General features: G+C 46.9%; 1 protein-coding gene across 1 annotated transcript in view; it reads right to left on the reverse strand.

Moving 5' to 3' along the window:
* FAM167A (family with sequence similarity 167 member A) overlaps window positions 1-2,750 on the reverse strand; it is a 54,166-nt gene extending 51,416 nt beyond the window's left edge. The window contains exon 1 of the mRNA XM_033177066.1: window positions 2,511-2,750. The gene's annotated coding sequence lies outside the window, so the exon portion shown is untranslated. The remainder of the gene's footprint in view (window positions 1-2,510) is intronic.
* Window positions 2,751-17,873: the final 15,123 nt, after the last annotated feature.

The following is a 17,873-nucleotide window of genomic DNA, read 5'->3' on the forward strand; positions in this document are numbered from 1 at the left end:
ATTTAGAGACACGGCATGTGAGCCTCCCTTTGTGCATTCGCTTTGGGCCTCTCAAATGTCAGGCTGGGACTGACTTGGGCCTTTCTTGCTGGCTTGTTTAAGGAGCAAATGAGGCAGCACACAGACATAGCGATCACCTCCCACATCCTGCTCCTCTCCATTGTGATATCTTAGAGTTTATGGACTTTGCTGTTTTATCTTGTGAACATTGTAAGAACATCTTCTAGAAGATGCTGTGGAATGTGTTTCCAGGTCCAGCACCAGCACATCCTTGGTGACACCTGGAAGGAGGCCTCATGAACATGCACAGCATTTGTTTTTGTTGTGTTTTGTTTTTTTTTGAGACAAGGTCTCTCTCTGTTGTGCAGGCTGGAGTGCTGTGGTGTGATCTCGACTCACCGCAACCTCTGTCTCCTGGGTTCTAGTGATTCTTGCATGCACAGCATTTGAAGGGCACCAGAAATGTCACCACTAACAACAGAAAGGCAGCGACCCTGATGGGCAGGGGAGAGCCTTCTAGACGGGATTCTAAGCAGTCCTCTCACCCAGTGAGCCTGGCTGCTTTGAGTAATGGAAAGAGCCCTGAGTAGGAGCCAGGGGATCCAGATTCCAGGGCGGGCTCTGTTACTAACTGGAACTTTGTCAAATCGCTTCCTCCAGTTGGATGGCTTTCTTTTCCCTAGAACAAGTGGTTCCAGCTCTGTCATCCTCTGACCCGATTCCGTGACACTCTGCACCTGCTGAATAGACTCTATCCTACTGGGCAGAGGTAGGAGGCAGGACCAGGAACTGTCAATTAGTGGGGTCTGGCAGTTACTATAAATCAAGGCCAGCAAGAGAAAAGAAACAGGCTGGCTTTGAGGCTGGGATGAGAGCCAGCCCGGGATGCTCAGGAACAAGGTGGCACCCCCATCCTGGGGAAGAGCCTGCTTGAACTCAGGGTGAGATGGCCCTTCCTGCAGGCAAGACCAGGATGTCCAGGGCCTGCAGTAGAACTCTGCGCCTTATGGAAGCCAGGACAGGGAAGCCCAATGTCTTCTCCAACTCAATAGCCCATGGCAACATCAGTGCTGCAGGAGCGAGGACATAGGAGCTCATTTCACCTCCACCGGCCAACCCCTGACGATACCTTGAGAAACCAAGGTGCAGAGGACAGATCGATGAACACTGGTGTCGGGGGAAGCCTATTGCACACAGCGATGATCATTCTGTCATCAGGAAGGCCGAGACATGAGGCAGGCTTTGGAGGCACGAGTGAGACAAGGTGGTAAAAGAGAAGGACAGCCTGTCATTCAGCAGTGCTGGGAGGGATTTTGGGGGAAACGGGCCTTTGGCTGTTAATATTCAACCCCTTTTCAAGAATTGTACCCCGAAGAGATACTGGCGACAAAGTCTCCCTTATATGTAACTTCTCTCCTAAAATCAGTTCTAACCCACTGCCTCATAGATATTCAAACAAAAGGGACGCACACCTTCTTTTCCAGCCCCATCCTGACCAGGGAGGTGAGGGGGGAGTGTATGTGGTGCCGTGTGCGGCTCTACCCCCGGGGCTGCCCTTTGCTGTCAGGCTGCTTTGGACAAATCCCTTAGTCTCCTGAGCCTCAGTTTCCTCCTCTACACATCCGTGGTACCAAGAGCTACCAAGAAGGTCATTGTGAGGATGAGAATTAATGTCTAGAAAATGCCTGACAATCTTAGGCAGGGAGTAGCGCACAGGCAACGGTGTTTTTTGTTTTGGGTTTTTGTTGTTCTTGTTGTTGTTTTGTTGTTGTTGTTGTTTTTTAACAGAGTCTCTGTCACCCAGGCTGCAGTGCAGTGGCGCAATCCCAGCTCACTGCCAATCTTTGCCGCCTCGATTCAAGCGATTCTCCTGCCTCAGCCTCCCGAGTAGCTGGGATTACAGGCCTCTGCCACCGTGACCGGCTAATTTTTTTTGTATTTTTAGTAGAGACGGGGTTTCACCATGTTGGCCAGGCTAGTCTTGAACTCCTGACCTCAGGTGATCTGCCTGCCTTGGCCTTCCAAAATGCTGGGATTACAGGCGTGAGCCACCATGCCCGGCCAATGGTGTTTTTTATCACGTCTGCGTGCCGACTGCTCTTGGCTTATGCACCACCTGGAAAGGGGTGTGGCTTTCACTCATTCTGGTACCAGGCACAGCATGAGCAAATGTTCAACAAGCAAACTGGCTGCATTCCTGGATATCTCCTGGATATCTCAGCTGCCTTGTTTGTCTTCCCAGAGCACGAGGTAGCCCTGTTTGGAATCTGACACCAGCAAAACAGGACGGCGCATAGAACAGACAAACACGCCCCGTGGTTCAGCCACAGTTTTTGGGCACAGACTCCAGAGCACTTCCCGGCCCAGGAACGCAGCAAGCCACTCCAACCTGGTCGGCTGCCATGCTATGGTTCACATCTTAGGATCGAGACTTGGCTTCTGCTTCACAGAGAGAACTGGAAGCAGGAAGGAAGAGAAAAATCAATAAAGGCACCCAGAGATGGGCTTACCTAGGGTCCTGGAAGATGCGAGAAGCCATGGTGCAGAGGACAGACTGATGAACACGCAGATAAATCACCTCTGCAAGAACCCACCGATGTTTCATGGTCTGATCAAAATGTTTCATAATCAGCCCTCCTGGAAAAATGACTGTGTGGCCATAGTCATTTTGATGACTAAAGGATGATGCCATAGACTTATGGGGAGGAGACAGGGAGGAGGAAGGAGAAAGGGAGAGGAAAATGAGGGGGTGAGGAGGAGGATGAGGAGGCAGAAGGGGAGGGGGAGGAAGAAGAAGAATCACAATAACATCAACAGCGAAGGCAACATGAAGGAGAGGGGAGGGGAGGAGGAGAGAAGAGGAGAGAGGAAGGGAAGAGAGAAATGTTCAGAGTGAGATGCCCTCGGCCCGGCAGCCAGGTGTTCTGGAGTGAGGAGCCCGCGAGAGTCCCCAGGACACTGTCAGAATAAACAAATGAGCAGGACTCTTCCCCTCTGACTGTCTCATAAAGGCCTTGGTTCAGCAGACTGGGCAGTCCAGTGGTTGCAGGAAGGGCCAGGCCAGTCTGGGGCTAACAGTTCTGCAGCCAAAGCCCTCTGTGCTGCCCCTACTTTAGGACAGGTTCCCCAGCTTTTCCTCTGGGACTCCCTCCCCACTCCCCTCCCTGTGCCCCTATAGCCTGGCCTCAGTTTTCCTACTCAGTTTCCCTATGGGCCTCTCTGCACCCTTGTGCACGCTCACAGAGTTGAAGGACTTGGATTTTCTTTGAAGTTTTCCAAGGGGGGAAAACAATCTGTTGGCAACTGGAAGTACCTTAGAGTGTCTGCATAAAAGCCTCCCAACCCCACCCCACCCTCAGCCGGGCCTTCTCACCCTGATGTTCAGCTGTGAAAGTCATTCAGGCTTGTAGGATCTCAGAGCCTAAAAGAAATCAGATAAGGCCAAAAAGAAATCAAGCAGAGGCCAAGATTAAAATACAGTTGAGATCCGACATTTTACACATCATACTCCTTCTGAACCTCCTGCAAAAGCCTTCTTGCCATCAGAAGAGCCATTACGTCTTAAAAACCCACCCCATACAAACACACCCACACAAATATATCCAGTACCAATTGTACGATCTGACTCAATCAGTCAGGTCAGATGTGCCAATTTGCAGGTCCTATAACACAAAGATTCTCTAATCTTTCCCTAAATGTATTGATTCTAGCTCCTTTCCCCTGCCCTACGTCCCCTCCTGCAACTCGAATTGCTGCCCGTCACCTGTGTTTCCCTATCACCCGGGACACCTGCCACTCGCACACTCACCCCTGAGGCCGCAGACCTCTTGTTTCTCCTCCGGGTAGACTACGAGTCCTGTGAACTCGTAGTCTACCCAGAGGAGTAGTTTCTTATTCATCTTTGAGTAAGGAATATTCCCAGTGCCTAGTGCAGGGCTGGAATGCAGTGGGTGCATTATCAGTGATGCTTCTACAAGTGAACAAATGGATGAATGAATGAGCATGCATCCTCAGTAACCCTTCTGCTTAGTTTCCTCTGTTGAAGAAGGAATGGGTGGGAAATGGGCCAACCTGGGGAAGCCAGGGAATGTTGCTGATGGGTAGTTGATGCCAGGGTGGGTGGTGTGTGAGCCGAGCCATTTGTCCTCTCCAACCCTAGGAATGAAGCAGGCAGAGAGGAAGCAGAGGCCAGAGGGAGCGACGCCCTTAGTTGACCGCTGATGAGATGTGGCTGCCACCCTGGACCTCCGGCTTCCCCCAACCCCAATCAATGACAGAAGGACAGACATGGATCTCCCCGCTGTTTTTAATGGGCTTGAGTGATCTCGCCTCTTTTCTAAGGAGCTAAAATGGAGTTGTAGAAGATTTCACCTCCTTTCTCGAGAAATCGGCAAAAGGCAAACTTTGACCAACTTTGATGCATCCTTTCAGTAAACAGAGAGGCTCAGACCCCTTCACAAGGTGCCCCCAGGCCACGGGGAAAGCTGGGTGTGGACTCGCCATCCTCTCCAGCGCCCAGTGCTGGTAGCAAATATGAGTCCCTGCCCAGGCTTGATGGCAGTGTTTATCCTCCCACAGCCCTCCGCCCTGAGCTAGGGGCCAGGGGAAGAGCTAGAGGACTCTTCCCCTCTGACTGTCTCATAAAGGCCTTGGTTCAGCAGACTGGGCAGTCCAGTGGTTGCAGGAAGGGCCAGGCCAGTCTGGGGCTAATAGTTCTGCAGCCAAGGCCCTCTGTGCTGCCCCTACTTTAGGACAGGTTCCCCAGCTTTTCCTCTGGGACTCCCTCCCCACTCCCCTCCCTGTGCCCCTATAGCCTGGCCTCAGTTTTCCTACTCAGTTTCCCTATGGGCCTCTCTGCTCACTCGTAGGAGAACTCGGGAAAATTCCATGACTTGCCCCACCTCCCTCCAAAGCCTCTGGGAGCCCAGATGTTTGCACCTGGGTTTCTGGAGATTCACGTGAGCTGGGTGCAGGAGGATAGAGCCAAGGAGGGGAACACCGGGCCCCAGGGCCTAAAAACCGTTCTTGGGGGGATCACTGCCTTGGCTTGAGCAAGGGGGTGGGAACTTAGGCAGCCTCCGGCTTAGAGCCCTGTGTAGACCTAAAATGCTCTCCTATGTGCCTTGTTTGGGAGATGGTGTTTTGGGCTGGAGTGGGGGTGCCAGGGCGGAGGCAAGGCCTGAATCTTTGGGAAAGAAATCGGGGTGGTGGGAAGGGAGAGTGTGTCAGAGCAAAGCTGGGGCCACCCACCCTTGGGGAGGCCCCGAGGAGAGAAACGGAGGCCAAGGGCAACAGCGGTGTGGATCCGCAAAGTCAAAGAGGCCTCGGCTCCCCAGGTTTATCCTGGGCCTGGCCCTGCCCAACCCAGCCTGTTTGCTCACTGCAGATCTGGTCCCCAAGGCAGTCAGGCGAGGAAAGGCGGCTTCTCTAGAAGCTGAGGGAAGCTGAGGGGAGATAAGGGTCCGGGAACGGAGGGGAGATAAGGGTCTGGGAGCTGAGGGTCTGCTCTTCCGGCCAGGGAGGAGCAAGTGGCTTAAGTCCATGGCTGAGGAGAAGGGCAGGCCTTAGGCAGGAAGGGCCCGGGACAAGGCCTGCCCACTCCCTCCTTCCTCTCAGCCCCTTCTCTGAAGGAGGCGTCCGTCCTTCTGCATCCCCTTCCTTCTGGGGAAGCACTGGAAGCCCCCTCCCCTTCCCTTTTCAGCTCCCACCCGAATTCCCATCTCGTTCTCCAATTAGCCCTTGTTGGGGATCTCTGGGAGCCTGTGCTCCCCACCCCACACCCCTAGCCCCTGCACTCCATCCCACGGGGCTGTCTCCAGTTTGGGAATTCTTCATCCTTCTCTCTTCCACCTAATCCTACTACTCCTCACACTTGGGCATCTTATGAGGCTTCCTTACCTCAGGGAGACCAACTCTGGCTACCGCAAAGGGAAGAAGCCCAGTTAGGGGAGGCCAGGCACTGGCTTCCTGGATAGACCCTTCTAGAATGTTTACTTTTTAAAAGAGAGTGATCCTTTACCCCGAGCCATCTAACTGGGGAATTGCAGGTCCCAGGACACAGTGAAGCACTCTGCTTTCTCCAGAGTCCGCCACATGAAGCAGCGGCTGTGGCTGACGTGCACCAGTCACACCCGAAACTCGGCACATGTATTCCTTTATTGTTTTTCAATCATATGTTTAGATTTTTTTTTTTTTAAATAGAGCCTTTGGTTTTTGTTTCGGTCCCATTTCTTTTTGGATGTGGGAAATTTGAAAAAAAGGAAAAATAAAAATTTCTCCCCAAAAGAAAATAGCAGTCATCCATATTCCCAGGAACCATAATGAACTGTTACTGACATTTGAGCATAATTTCCTCTATGTTTTTCATAGTCCATATTATTTTTAAAAGTATGCCAGATGCAAGTAAACTGATTCTTATTCTAGAAAATTCTAACATTATAGGTAAGGCTAAGCCCTTTTTAACCAACTCCCACCCCTCAATACTGCTTCTGGCTCCTCCTCCCCATAATAGTCACTACTATGAGTTAAAGGTATATCTCCCTAACCCATTGTTATGACTTCTACATGCGGGTGTATATAAAGCACACACAGTTTTATTTTGTTTATTTGTATTTTTTAATGGTTTTAACATTATAGTTGTATGCATTGCTCTGCAATTTGCTTTTTTTGTTTCTTGCAATTGACATTTTGTTTTTTTGTTTGTTTGTTTGTTTTTTGAGACGGAGTCTTGCTCTGTCACTCAGGCTAGAGTGTAGTGGGGTAATCTGGGCTCACTGCAACCTCCACCTTCCGGGTTCAAGTGATTCTCCTGCCTCAACCTCCTGAGTAGCTGGGACTACAGGCGCGCACCACCACACACAGCTAATTTTTGCATTTTTAGTAGAGACGGGGTTTCACTATGTTGGCCAAGCTGGTCTTGAACTCCTGACCTCAGATGATCCACCCGCCTTGGCCTCCCAAAGTGCTGGGCTTACAGGCCTGAGCCACTGCACCCAGCCTGGCGTTTGATATTGATACATACAGATTTAAGCCACTTCAACAACCAACTCCCTTCCTGTTGGGCAATTTCAGTTGTTCTCAGTCACTGCACTGAGATAGCATCCTGTTCACCCATGCTTCTCGAGCGCAGGCTCCCGGAGGTGACATCCGGGGTGACTGGGCCAGCACATGTTCTGTTTCACTAGAGGCTGACAGAATTCACTCCATTTATCGATATAACCATGCATATTCCAACCACTAGGGACCTGTTTTCCTGTGAACCAGGCCAACTCCTGATAGTGAGTGACATTTTTGTGTGTGATGGGGGAGAACCGTATCTCACTGTTATTTTTCTTTTCTCTTGTTACCACTGAGGTGAGCATGTAATTTTCTTTTTTTTTTTTTTTGGTATGAGTACCCAAGTACTCTAACATCATGTAGTGAGCTGTATCCTTTATCCTTTCTCTGATTTATCCTGAGCATTTATCCTTTCTCTGATGGTTGAAAATGCCAACATTTGAATACGCTTTATTTCAATGTATGCATGGGTCGTTCTATTCAATTCTGTTGATCTAGCTGTATATTCCTGAGTTAACTGATACTACACTATTTTAATTATTATGGCTTTATAATGCATTGGTATTTGTAATTTTGCTCTTCCTTGTAGTCCTTCTGTACATGCATCATTTTATTTTGATTGATGAGGAAACTGAGCCTCCAGAGTTAAAATGACTTGTCCATGGCCTGTTTCACCAAGGACCCAAGGCCCAAAGGAGCTTCAAATGGGGTCCTGGATTCTCCTGCCCACTCTGTTTACCCTGGGCTTTCCCACCCCTTGGCATGTAGTGTGGGACAGGAAACAATGCATGAACCTCGTTTTGGGCTTCTGTAAGGAGTGTTGGAGTGTCGAAGGCTGAAAATACGAGGGTCGTGATCAACTCAGTATACCACTGGAGGCTATATGAGTAAACAGCAAACTGTTCTCATGAAAGCAGGATGTTGGCAAACTGACAAACTGCATCTGCAGCCCAGACGAAATGCTGAGGGCAGTCATGACCCAGGCACAAGTGTTTCTTGTGATTAGACAAATCTGAAGCCTGTTAGCAATAACGTGAACCTGTGACCAATCAAGCAGCTGTCCAATCATTACCTCCTCCTCCCTGCTCTTTCTCCCCAATAAATATGAGGGGCTGTAGAAGCTCAGGGCTACTGCCTTTGCTCACTGGAAGCAGGGAGCCCTTTTATTCCCCTGGCCCATTTCTTTAAAAAGCTTCTTTTGTTTTAAGTTTTCATGTCTGTGTTTGTCCTCCTTCGTTCAGTCTCGTAATGATGGTCTCAAGTAGTAACAGTAGTAACTGCCGAAGTGATGGTCTCAAGTAGTAATTGTGGCAATCTGCCACATTGGGGCGTCATGTCCTGCATTGCACAGCATCCCCACTAAGGGGACTCACCAGACACTCCGGAACTTTGGGTGAACTTTGTGTGATCTCAGCCTCAGGAGAACTGGGCTTCTTTGAATGGCCGGCTGTCTTTTCTCTCTTGGACACAGATCTGAGTGGTGGGGCTGTGCTCTTCACCCTGGGTCCTAGATAAGGAGTGTTGGGGTGCTGAAAGCCAAAAGTGTGAGGGTCGTGATCAACTCAGTATACCACTGCAGGCTATATGAGTAAACAGCAAACTGTGTACCCACCACCCCATCACAAGGAGAGGTACTCGTGGAAGGCTTGGTGCCTGCAGTCCCCACTCCCAGCTCCATCTTACTCCCCTGCTCTTATCTTCCCCTTTGACTCATTCCACTCCTCCCCTCACCAGCTTCTTTAAAAATGTTTTATTTGGTGTATTATAGTTGTGCAGGGTTTTTTTTTTAGAACAAGGTAGCAAGGCACTCTGTGAATGAAAAGTTAAAGTGAAGCATTTCAGGTAGTGTGGGGCTATTTGGGGCCTGACCCCAGTGAGTTAGAATATTCCAAGGTCTTCTGGGGGCCTCCAGGCTTCCCTGTCCCATCCAGAACCTCTTCCACCTCCCCAGAGAGACCCCCCCACCCATGCCAACGTCCACAGCCACCACACCTCCCCAGCCAACCCCAGCTCCAGCCACACCCTCCTGCTCCTGGGGTTTGGTTTGTGTCCATCGAGTGATGCTGGCTTGGCCTCGGCTTCTGCTGCTGCCCTGGGTGAGGCCAGGACTGTCCTGGGCATTCAGGCCTGAAAGAGCTTCCCTTGACTCAGCCATGACTCACCAGGGGTGGGCCCTACCAGGGCGGGGTGGCCCCTTGAGGGGTCTTGGGATGGCCTGGAGTTTCTGAGCTATAAACATTGCCATTTAAATTATTGAAATTACCGAGAAAGTTTGATATGTGGCAGCTCAGCCTTCAGGGGTTGAAGTTCCCAGAACATCTGCTTTTGACTCAAACCAGTCATTAGTGGGATTGTGGCATGGAAGTCTGGGAAATGTTTCCTAAAAGGCCGAGTGTTGGAGAGAAAAGAGGACTGGACTGTGGGTCGGAAGACCTGGGATCTGGTCTGGGTGTCACTCCTCACTGGACTGCAACCCTGAGCAAATCTCTTTCCTTCTCTTGACCCTGTAAAATGGGGAGAATAAGGCCTGTGTGCGAGGATCCCTTTAATCCCTGAGTAATTATGACCAAGCACCTTTAATGAGCTGAGGAGTGTTCTAGGTTGCTGGGGTTACAGTAGCAATCAAATCCATCCATGCACCAAGCACCTTTAGGTATTGATAAATACCATTAAGAAAATAAAATAGGGTGACTCAGGGGAGAGTACTGGGGGCAGGGGAGTTAAAGGTGATCAGAGAAGGCAATTGTCCAGGTAACTGATGCCTCGTCCTGGCTGATAGCAACGGAGATGGGGAAAAGTGGGCAGACTGCAGATAATGGTGGAGGTAGAGCCCTTAGGATTTATAGACCTGGGGAATGGAGTCACGGGGATGATGAACACCAGGGTTTCAGGGTTGAGCAACATAGTCAATGACGCTGTTGAGTCATTGAACTGGGGAAGAAGTGGGTCTAAGAGGAAAAATTGAGAGCTTGGTCTTGGACATGTTAAGTCTGAAGCCCTAAGTTGACACCCAAGTGGCACCAAGTGACACCCAAGTGGCACCAAGTGAAGATGTGATGCAGACAGGCAGGTGCATGACTGGGGAGCGTGGTGCAGAGCTACAGCCAGCACAGGGACACACAGGTGGTGAGGGGCTACGGGAGGCATGGCTGCAGGGCTCTAGAACTCTTTACTGTCTCCTCGCTGCTCTATTCCCTTTCAAATACACTCGCACTCCTCTCTGCCCCCAGTGCCTCTAGCCTGAGCCTGTGCTGGCCCTTAACTTCCCCTGCAGGTGGCTCCGGGGCCATTCCCAGCTCCCTGCACAAAGTCTGCACATTAAGTTCTGGGCCCAGGGGCCGGCTCCAGTCAGCTGACAAGTAGGAAACAGCCAGTGGACTTTCTCCAAGGGCTCAGCCACACTGGGCATCTTATTTTCTGATAGGGCATTTCCACCTTTTTTTTTTTTTTTGTCTTTGAGGGGAGGCTGTTATGTAGAAGCAAGAGAACAATGTCCCAATCCACAGGCACTATTGACAAGGTTCCTGGGATTTTTTTAGAGTGGGCCCCGCTTTGACTAGTTGAGAAACCTCTGGAGGCCTCTGAATAGCTAGATGTGGGAGCTCCTCCAGCAGGGAGGGCTCCTTTCCCTGAGAGAACTTTGGAAGACAACAGAGGGTGCCAGCTCCTGGGATGGGTACCCCAAAGATTCCACATGGCAGCTCTCACACTTATATCAGGGCCTGAAAATAAGAGGTTTGGGTTCTGGTGATACAGCCATGGTTGGTGAACTCTGGAATAAAGAAACATCTTAGCAACCCCCAGATACACAGAGATGAACTCCATTGTCCCCAAGTGACAATGGGATCCAAATGATCAGGGCCCTAATGAGCACCTGCGCCTTGCTCAATATTAGATCAGCTCATTGTTCACGCACACAGTCACTCTGTCTGGTGATGATTGCTGTCTCCAACTGCAAACTGACAGGGCAGGAGGTCAGTAGGGAAGCGCTCCAGGTTGTTGGCTGAGTTGGGATATGTATTAGTCCTTTCTTGCACTGCTAGAAAGAAATACCTGAGACCAGGTAACCCATAAAGAAAAGAGGTTTAATTGGTACAAGATTCCACAGGTTGTACAGGAAGCCTGGCTGGGGAAACCTCAGGAAACTTACAATCTTGGCGGAGAGCAAAAGGGGAAGTAGGCGTGTCTTACATGGCAGGGGGAGCAGGAGGCATAGAGAGTGGGGAAGGTGCTACATGCTTTTAAACTAGGTCTCCGGATACCCCACTTACTATCCTGAGGGGATATCTGCCCCCAGGATCCAATCACCTCCCACCAGGCCCCACCTCCAACACTGGGGGTGACAATTAGAGGTGAGATTCGGGTGGCGATGCAGAACCGAATCCTATCAGGGTCTTTATCTCAGGACAGGGCCTGGGATCCCTGCAGCTGAGTAGGCGAGCTGCGACCTGTGCACGGGCCCTGGGAGGACACAGCCTCATCTTCAGGGACTTTGATGGGTCCTCATAGCCCAGCCCCATTTCAGTGCTGCCAAATGAGGCAAGTGGCTTCCACTAGAAAGCAGAGTAAAGGACATCAGCATCACCCTGTGGAGGGTGTGACCACATAGGATGAATCTGCTGCCTCGTTCTCCCAGTGCTGTCACCCCAAACCACTCAGTATCTGTCCATGACTACACACAGGCCTTCTCCGTGTCATCAGGAAAACACCCACCAGCAGCTGGAGCTTGCTGACCTCCACAGAGGGCTTGGGCCGTGAGGTAGGGCTCTCTGGCTTGCGGCCCTGGCTCAGCCTTTTACTAACCTTGTGATTTTGGACAAGTCACTTAACTTCTCAGAGAACAGTAAAAGAAACTCCAGTATCTCACAGAGATATCTGAGTACTAGAGGAGATAATACCTGAAAAGAAATTGAAACAGGAGGTGGTCATAGTAAGAGTGCAATCAATGTTAGCTGTTATGACTATTCTCTGCATGGCAATCCCCCAAACGGCTGTAGGGGGGCGTGCTGGGGCCAGAAACCACTCCACAGAGCAATGCCTGTCATCAGAAAAGTGGGGCATTATAATCAGCAGGCACCGGGTCATGACTCTCCCCTGTGACCAGGGAGCACTGTTCTTACCAGAGGAAGGGGGACGGGGAATTTTGAAAGGTAGATAAAAACACCAACCGAACAAAACACTGAGGCAAAACTAAAAAGAACAGCATCCACAGTCTTCTACAGATGGCCCCAAACTATTTTGTCCATGTTCTCAGAGGGCAGGCAGTCAGTTTAAAGTACCCAGCCTGTGGCTGTCCATGGAACTCTGTATCAGTCTGCTCAGGCTGCCATAACAAAATGCCACAAGACTGGGTGGCTTAAACAAAAGAAGGTTATTGTCTCACAATTCTGGAGGCTGGAAGTCCAAGATCAAAGTGCCTGCTGGTTTGGTTCCTTCTGAGGCCTCTCTCCTTGATTTGCAGACAGCTCTCTTCCCCCGTGTTCTCACACCATCTCTCCTCTGTGCACACACATCCCTGGTGTCTCTGTGTGCTTCCTCGTCTTATAAGGACACCAGTCATGTTGGACACAGGCCCTCCTGAAATAACTCATTTTAATGTAATCACCCCTTTAGGGCTCTATCCCGAAGTATAGTCATTCTGAGGTGCTAGGGTCAGACCTCCAGCATACGAATTTTAGGGAAACACAATGCCCTTCATAGCAAACTCTATCCACAGAATTTCAAGATGTGCAGAATACAGACTTTAGGAGGACTTTAGAAATAACTGAGTTTCCAGCCTGGGCAACATGACGAGACCCCGTCTCTATGAAAAGTTTTTAAAAAGAAGCCAGGCAAAGTGACAGGCAGCTGTAGCCCCAGCTACTTGGGAGGCTGAGGTGACAGGGTCACTTGAGCCTGGGAGGTCGAGGCTGTAATGAGCCATGATCATACCACTACACTCCAGCCTGGGCAACAGAGTGAGAACAAACGAACGAACGAATGATCGAAAGAGAGAGAGAGCGAGGAAGGGAGGGAAGGAGAGGGAGGAAGAAAGAAAGAGAAGGAGAGGGAGGGAGGAAGGAAGGAAGAAAGGGGAAAGGAAGGGAAGGGAAGGGAAGGGAAGGGAAGGGAAGGGAAGGGAAGGGAAGGGAAGGGAAATCACTGAGTCCTTCTGAGTTCCTTCTTTACCTCAGTTCAGAATAAGGGAGCCTTGGTTCCCTCCTGACTGTCATTCATTTCATGTGTCCAGTCATCGTGGCCACAGTGATGATGGTAAATGTCTCGTACGTTAGGAACTATTCTAAATGCTTTGTATACTTCAGCTTGTTGAATCCTCACAAAGAGATAGGTGTTATTACTATCCCCATTTTAAGGCAAGGAAACTAACCACAGCTAGGTTGGGCAACTCTTCCAATTCTTGGAGCTGTTGAATGTCTGTGGCAGGGTTCGAGCCCATGGAGTCTTGCTCTAGACTCCAAGGTGTTAAGTTAACCACTAAGCTTTTTCAGAGACACATGAGAACCCACGTGTAAAGACCCACACTATTTGGGCATCTTGCCTTTAATTTAAAAGAAAACTTAATGAACATTTTCTGAGTGCCTTTTGAGGGCCAGCCACTTTACAGCCTGCTCTCACAAGAACTCTAAGAACTCTTGTAACCTTAGTTTTGGAGATGGGAAAACTGAGGCTCAGCTGTGAAGTGACACAGGTGGAATCTCACGGCTGGTAAGTTTATGTAACTAAAATTTCAACTTTGAGATGCATGATGGTAAAGTGCTCATTATGCTGGACTCAGTTGCTTCTGAGGCTGAAAAAAAGTTCCTTCTGAACACTCCACACCAGTGGCTTTGGGGGTTTGTTTTTGCTTTTGCTCTGTGAGGCTTGATGCCTGAGTGGTAGTGAAAATCAACTTAGTTGGACAAAACCAACTTTAGAAAATGAAATAGAGATGAAGTGGTATCAGCAAAAAGGCAGACTAGGCAGTCACACCCTGTTCACCCATAAAAACGATGATTTAACAACTACCCATGTATGAAAATGGCTCTGAGAGAACTCCAAAGTATAATTAGAAAGCTGAAACACCCCAGCGGATTGCAGTAACAGAAGACAGCCACGTAGAAAACTGCTGGAAGCATTTCATTTGTATCACCCCAATCCCACGCTGGCATAGCTCGGATGCCAAGAGGTACACCCTTGGTCACAACTTCCTCCAGTGGGAAAAAAGGATAGCAGGAGGACCCTGGAAGCCTTTACAACTGAGGACACTAACAGCCCTTACTGCTTGCTGCCACAGGCACCCACAGCCTTTGCCATGGAGGACCACACAGTCTTCATTAATGCTGAACCTAACTGACAGAGCTGCTCAAAGCCCATAGCACTGTGCCCCTCCAGAGCCAGAGCCATTACTGCTCCTTTCCTGGGACCTGAGTCACCACTATGCCTCCCCCAAGGCTGGAGTCACCACCATGTGCATTCTTGCACCCCATCCCATTATGTGTACCTGCCAATCAGACCCATCACTAATGGTGGCCATGTACCCACTGGTCAGACTTGGCATCACCAAGTGCACCCAGAAATGGCACCTCTGCATGCCTTAGAATCAGCATCCCTGGACCTTGTGCCGAACCCAGCACTACTCACAACCCTTTTCAACCAGTAACCTTGTGCCCACCCATAGGTAAAGGCCTTTTCCTACCAAAGCCAGTTTGTAAACTCTGGAAGAGGTGGCTACTCCTTTATGTGAAGGCACCAAGGCAAGGCTAAAAGGTACACAAAAAAATCAAGGAAGCATGACAGCAACAAATGAACACAATAAATGTCTAGTAAATAACCCCCTCAAAATTGAGATCTATGAATTTCCTGACAAAGAATTCAAAATATTATTTTAAAGAAGCTCGGTGAGCTATAGGAAAACGGAGTTCCTGAACTCAGGAAGAGAGTGCATGAACAAAAGGAGATGTTCAGGAGATAGAAATAATTAAAAAAAAAAAAAAAAAAAAAAAGAACCAAGCAGAAATTCTAGAGTTACAGGATACAATCAATGAAATGAGAAATGCAGTAGAGAGTTTCAACAGCAGACTTGCGCAGAAGAATCAGTTAACTCGAAGACAAGTAATTTGAAATTACAGTCAGAGGTGTGAAAAAGAATTTTTAAAAATGAAGAAATCCTATAAGATTTATGGTATAGCATCAAGTGAACCAAGTACACATTCTGTGAAAACTTACCCTCACTTCTAATTCCTGAAATTTCTGGAGATTCTGGGATGAAAATAGAGTCTTCTCTTTTCTTTGTTGATAGCTAGATTTATCAAGCCCATCTTTGGTTTCACTGATTGTCTCTTTTCTTTATTTGTCTTTTATTTCATTGATTTCTGCTCTAATTTATTAATTTCCTTTTACTTACATTGTGTTTCACTTGTTCTTCTTTTTCAGTGATTGTAGACCAACCTTGTGTTTTTTCTAATATTAATATTTATAGCTACAAATTTCCCTCTAATTTTTTAGCTGCTGCCCTAAAATTTTATGTTACACTTTCATTTTGATTTAGGTCAATATATTTCTTAATTTTTCATTTAATTTCTTCTTTGGGGTTATTTAGAAGTGTGTTGTTTAATTTACACCAAATAAATTTAACCAAATCATTTCTGTTATTGATTTCTAATTTAATTCCATTATGGTTGGAGAATATGCTTTGCATAATTTTATTCCTTTTATAGTCATTGAGACTTTCTTTAAGACCCTATGGCTTACATAGGGTTTTCCTGGTGATGTTTTATGTAAGCTTGAAAATAATGGATATTCTGGGTGGATTGCTTATATATGTCAGTTTACGCAAGTTGTTTGATAATGTTCTTCAGTTCTTTTTTATCCTTTCTGACTTTCTCTACAGTTGTTCTATCAATTACTGAAAGAAAAGTATCAAAATCTTCAACTGTAATTGGTATATTGTGTATTGAAACTTTTAATTCAGTCAGATTTTGCCTCACATGTTTTAGGGCTTTTTAAAAAGGTACGTGAATATAATTTTGACATCTCTGGCTATTGCTTGCTCTTTTCTTGTTATGAAGTCACCCTTTTGCCCAGTAATATGTGTTATCTTAAAGTCTATTTTGTCTGATATTAATATAGGTACTCCAGTTGTAATCTATTTATTGTTCACATGGTATGTAGTTTTTTTGGATCCTTTTACTTTTAATCTGTTTGTCATTGAAATTAAAGTTTATTTTTCGCAGCCAGCATAGAATTGGGTCTTGCTTTCTTTTCAGTCTAACAGTCTTTGCATTTTCATTGGAGTGTTTAATTTTTTTCAAATAATAAAGTTTTTTATGTTTGAATTTACATTTAGAATTTTGTTATTTTTTCTACTTGTCATGTCCTTTTTGTTCCTCTGTTCTTCTTTAATTGACTACTTTTGTTATTTTATTTTTTAATTTATTTTTGAGACAGGTTCTCACTCTGTCACACAGGCTGGAGTGCAGTGGCACAATCATGGCTCACTGCAACCTCTACCTCCCAGGCTCAAATGATCTTTCCATCTCAGACACCTGAGTAGCTAGGACCACAGGTGCATGCCACCACATCCGACTAATTTTTGTATTTTTTGTAGAGACAGGGTTTTGCCATGTTGCCCAGGCTGGTCTTGCACTCCTGACTCAAGCAATCCTCCCACATTAGCCACCCAAATGGCTTAAGCCACAATTGCTTAAGGATGACATGCTTAAGCCACAGTGCTTGGCCAACTACCTTTATATTAAAATATTTTTAATATACCATTTAAATTCTTCCGTTTATTTTTTAACTCTCTTTCTTTGAATCTTTTTTCCTTAGTAGTTGCTGCAGGGATTACAATATGCATCTTCAATTTAGCATAATCTACTTTAAATTCATACTGATTTACTTTTTTTGGTAAAAAATAGAAACTGCACAATTATAGCTTCATTTCTTACCCTCCCTCCTCTGTGCTGTTATTGTCATGTATACTGTGCTATAAACCCACAGTAGGGCATTATAATTTCTGATTTAAATAATTGTGTATGTGTTTCAAAGTTAAAAGAAGAAAAAGTAATGTATACACATACATTTTATGTTTTTATTATTATGTTATATATTTTCACTTTACCTACATGCTTACCATTCCCAGTGCTCTTCTTTTCTGTCTGTGAACTGGGTTACTATCTGATATTATTTTCTGTCATTTTAAAGGATTGCCTTTAATTTTTCTTGAGTGTAAGTCCAACAGAACGAAATTCCCTGTTTTGCTTATCTGGAAAAATACAATTTCACCTCAATTTTTGAAGGGTAGTTTTATTAGATAGTAAATTTGTAGGTGAAAATCCTTGTTCTTGTTTTTATTGTTTTTTCCAGCCCTTTAAACATGTTATTCCATCACCATCCAGCCACTATTGTTTCTGATGAGAAATCAACCATCAATCATATTGTCTTTAATGTGATATATCTCTGTTTCTCTCTCTTTCTCTTACTGCTTGCAATGTTATCTCCTTTAATTGACTCCTGGCGTTTTGACTATGTCTAGGTGTGATTCTTTTTTTTTTACTTTGGGTTTATTCAGTTTCTTGACTCTGTAAGTTAATGGTATTTACTCACATGGAGACTTTTCAACTTTTTTTTTTTTTTTAAACAATTTTTCTGTGCCTCTTTCTCTTTCCTCTCCTTTTGAGACTCCTATTACATTTGTGTTTGAACACTTTATATTGTCTGGCAGGTCTCTAAGGCTCTGTTAATTTTTCTTAACATTTTGTTCTCTGTTCTTTGGATTGCATAACTTCTGCTCTATCTTCATATGTACAGCTTCTTTCTTCTGCCATCTCAGATCTGCT

Source organism: Trachypithecus francoisi, unplaced genomic scaffold, assembly GCF_009764315.1.
Source record: "Trachypithecus francoisi isolate TF-2019V2 unplaced genomic scaffold, Tfra_2.0 Contig01554, whole genome shotgun sequence".
Lineage (NCBI taxonomy): Eukaryota > Metazoa > Chordata > Mammalia > Primates > Cercopithecidae > Trachypithecus > Trachypithecus francoisi.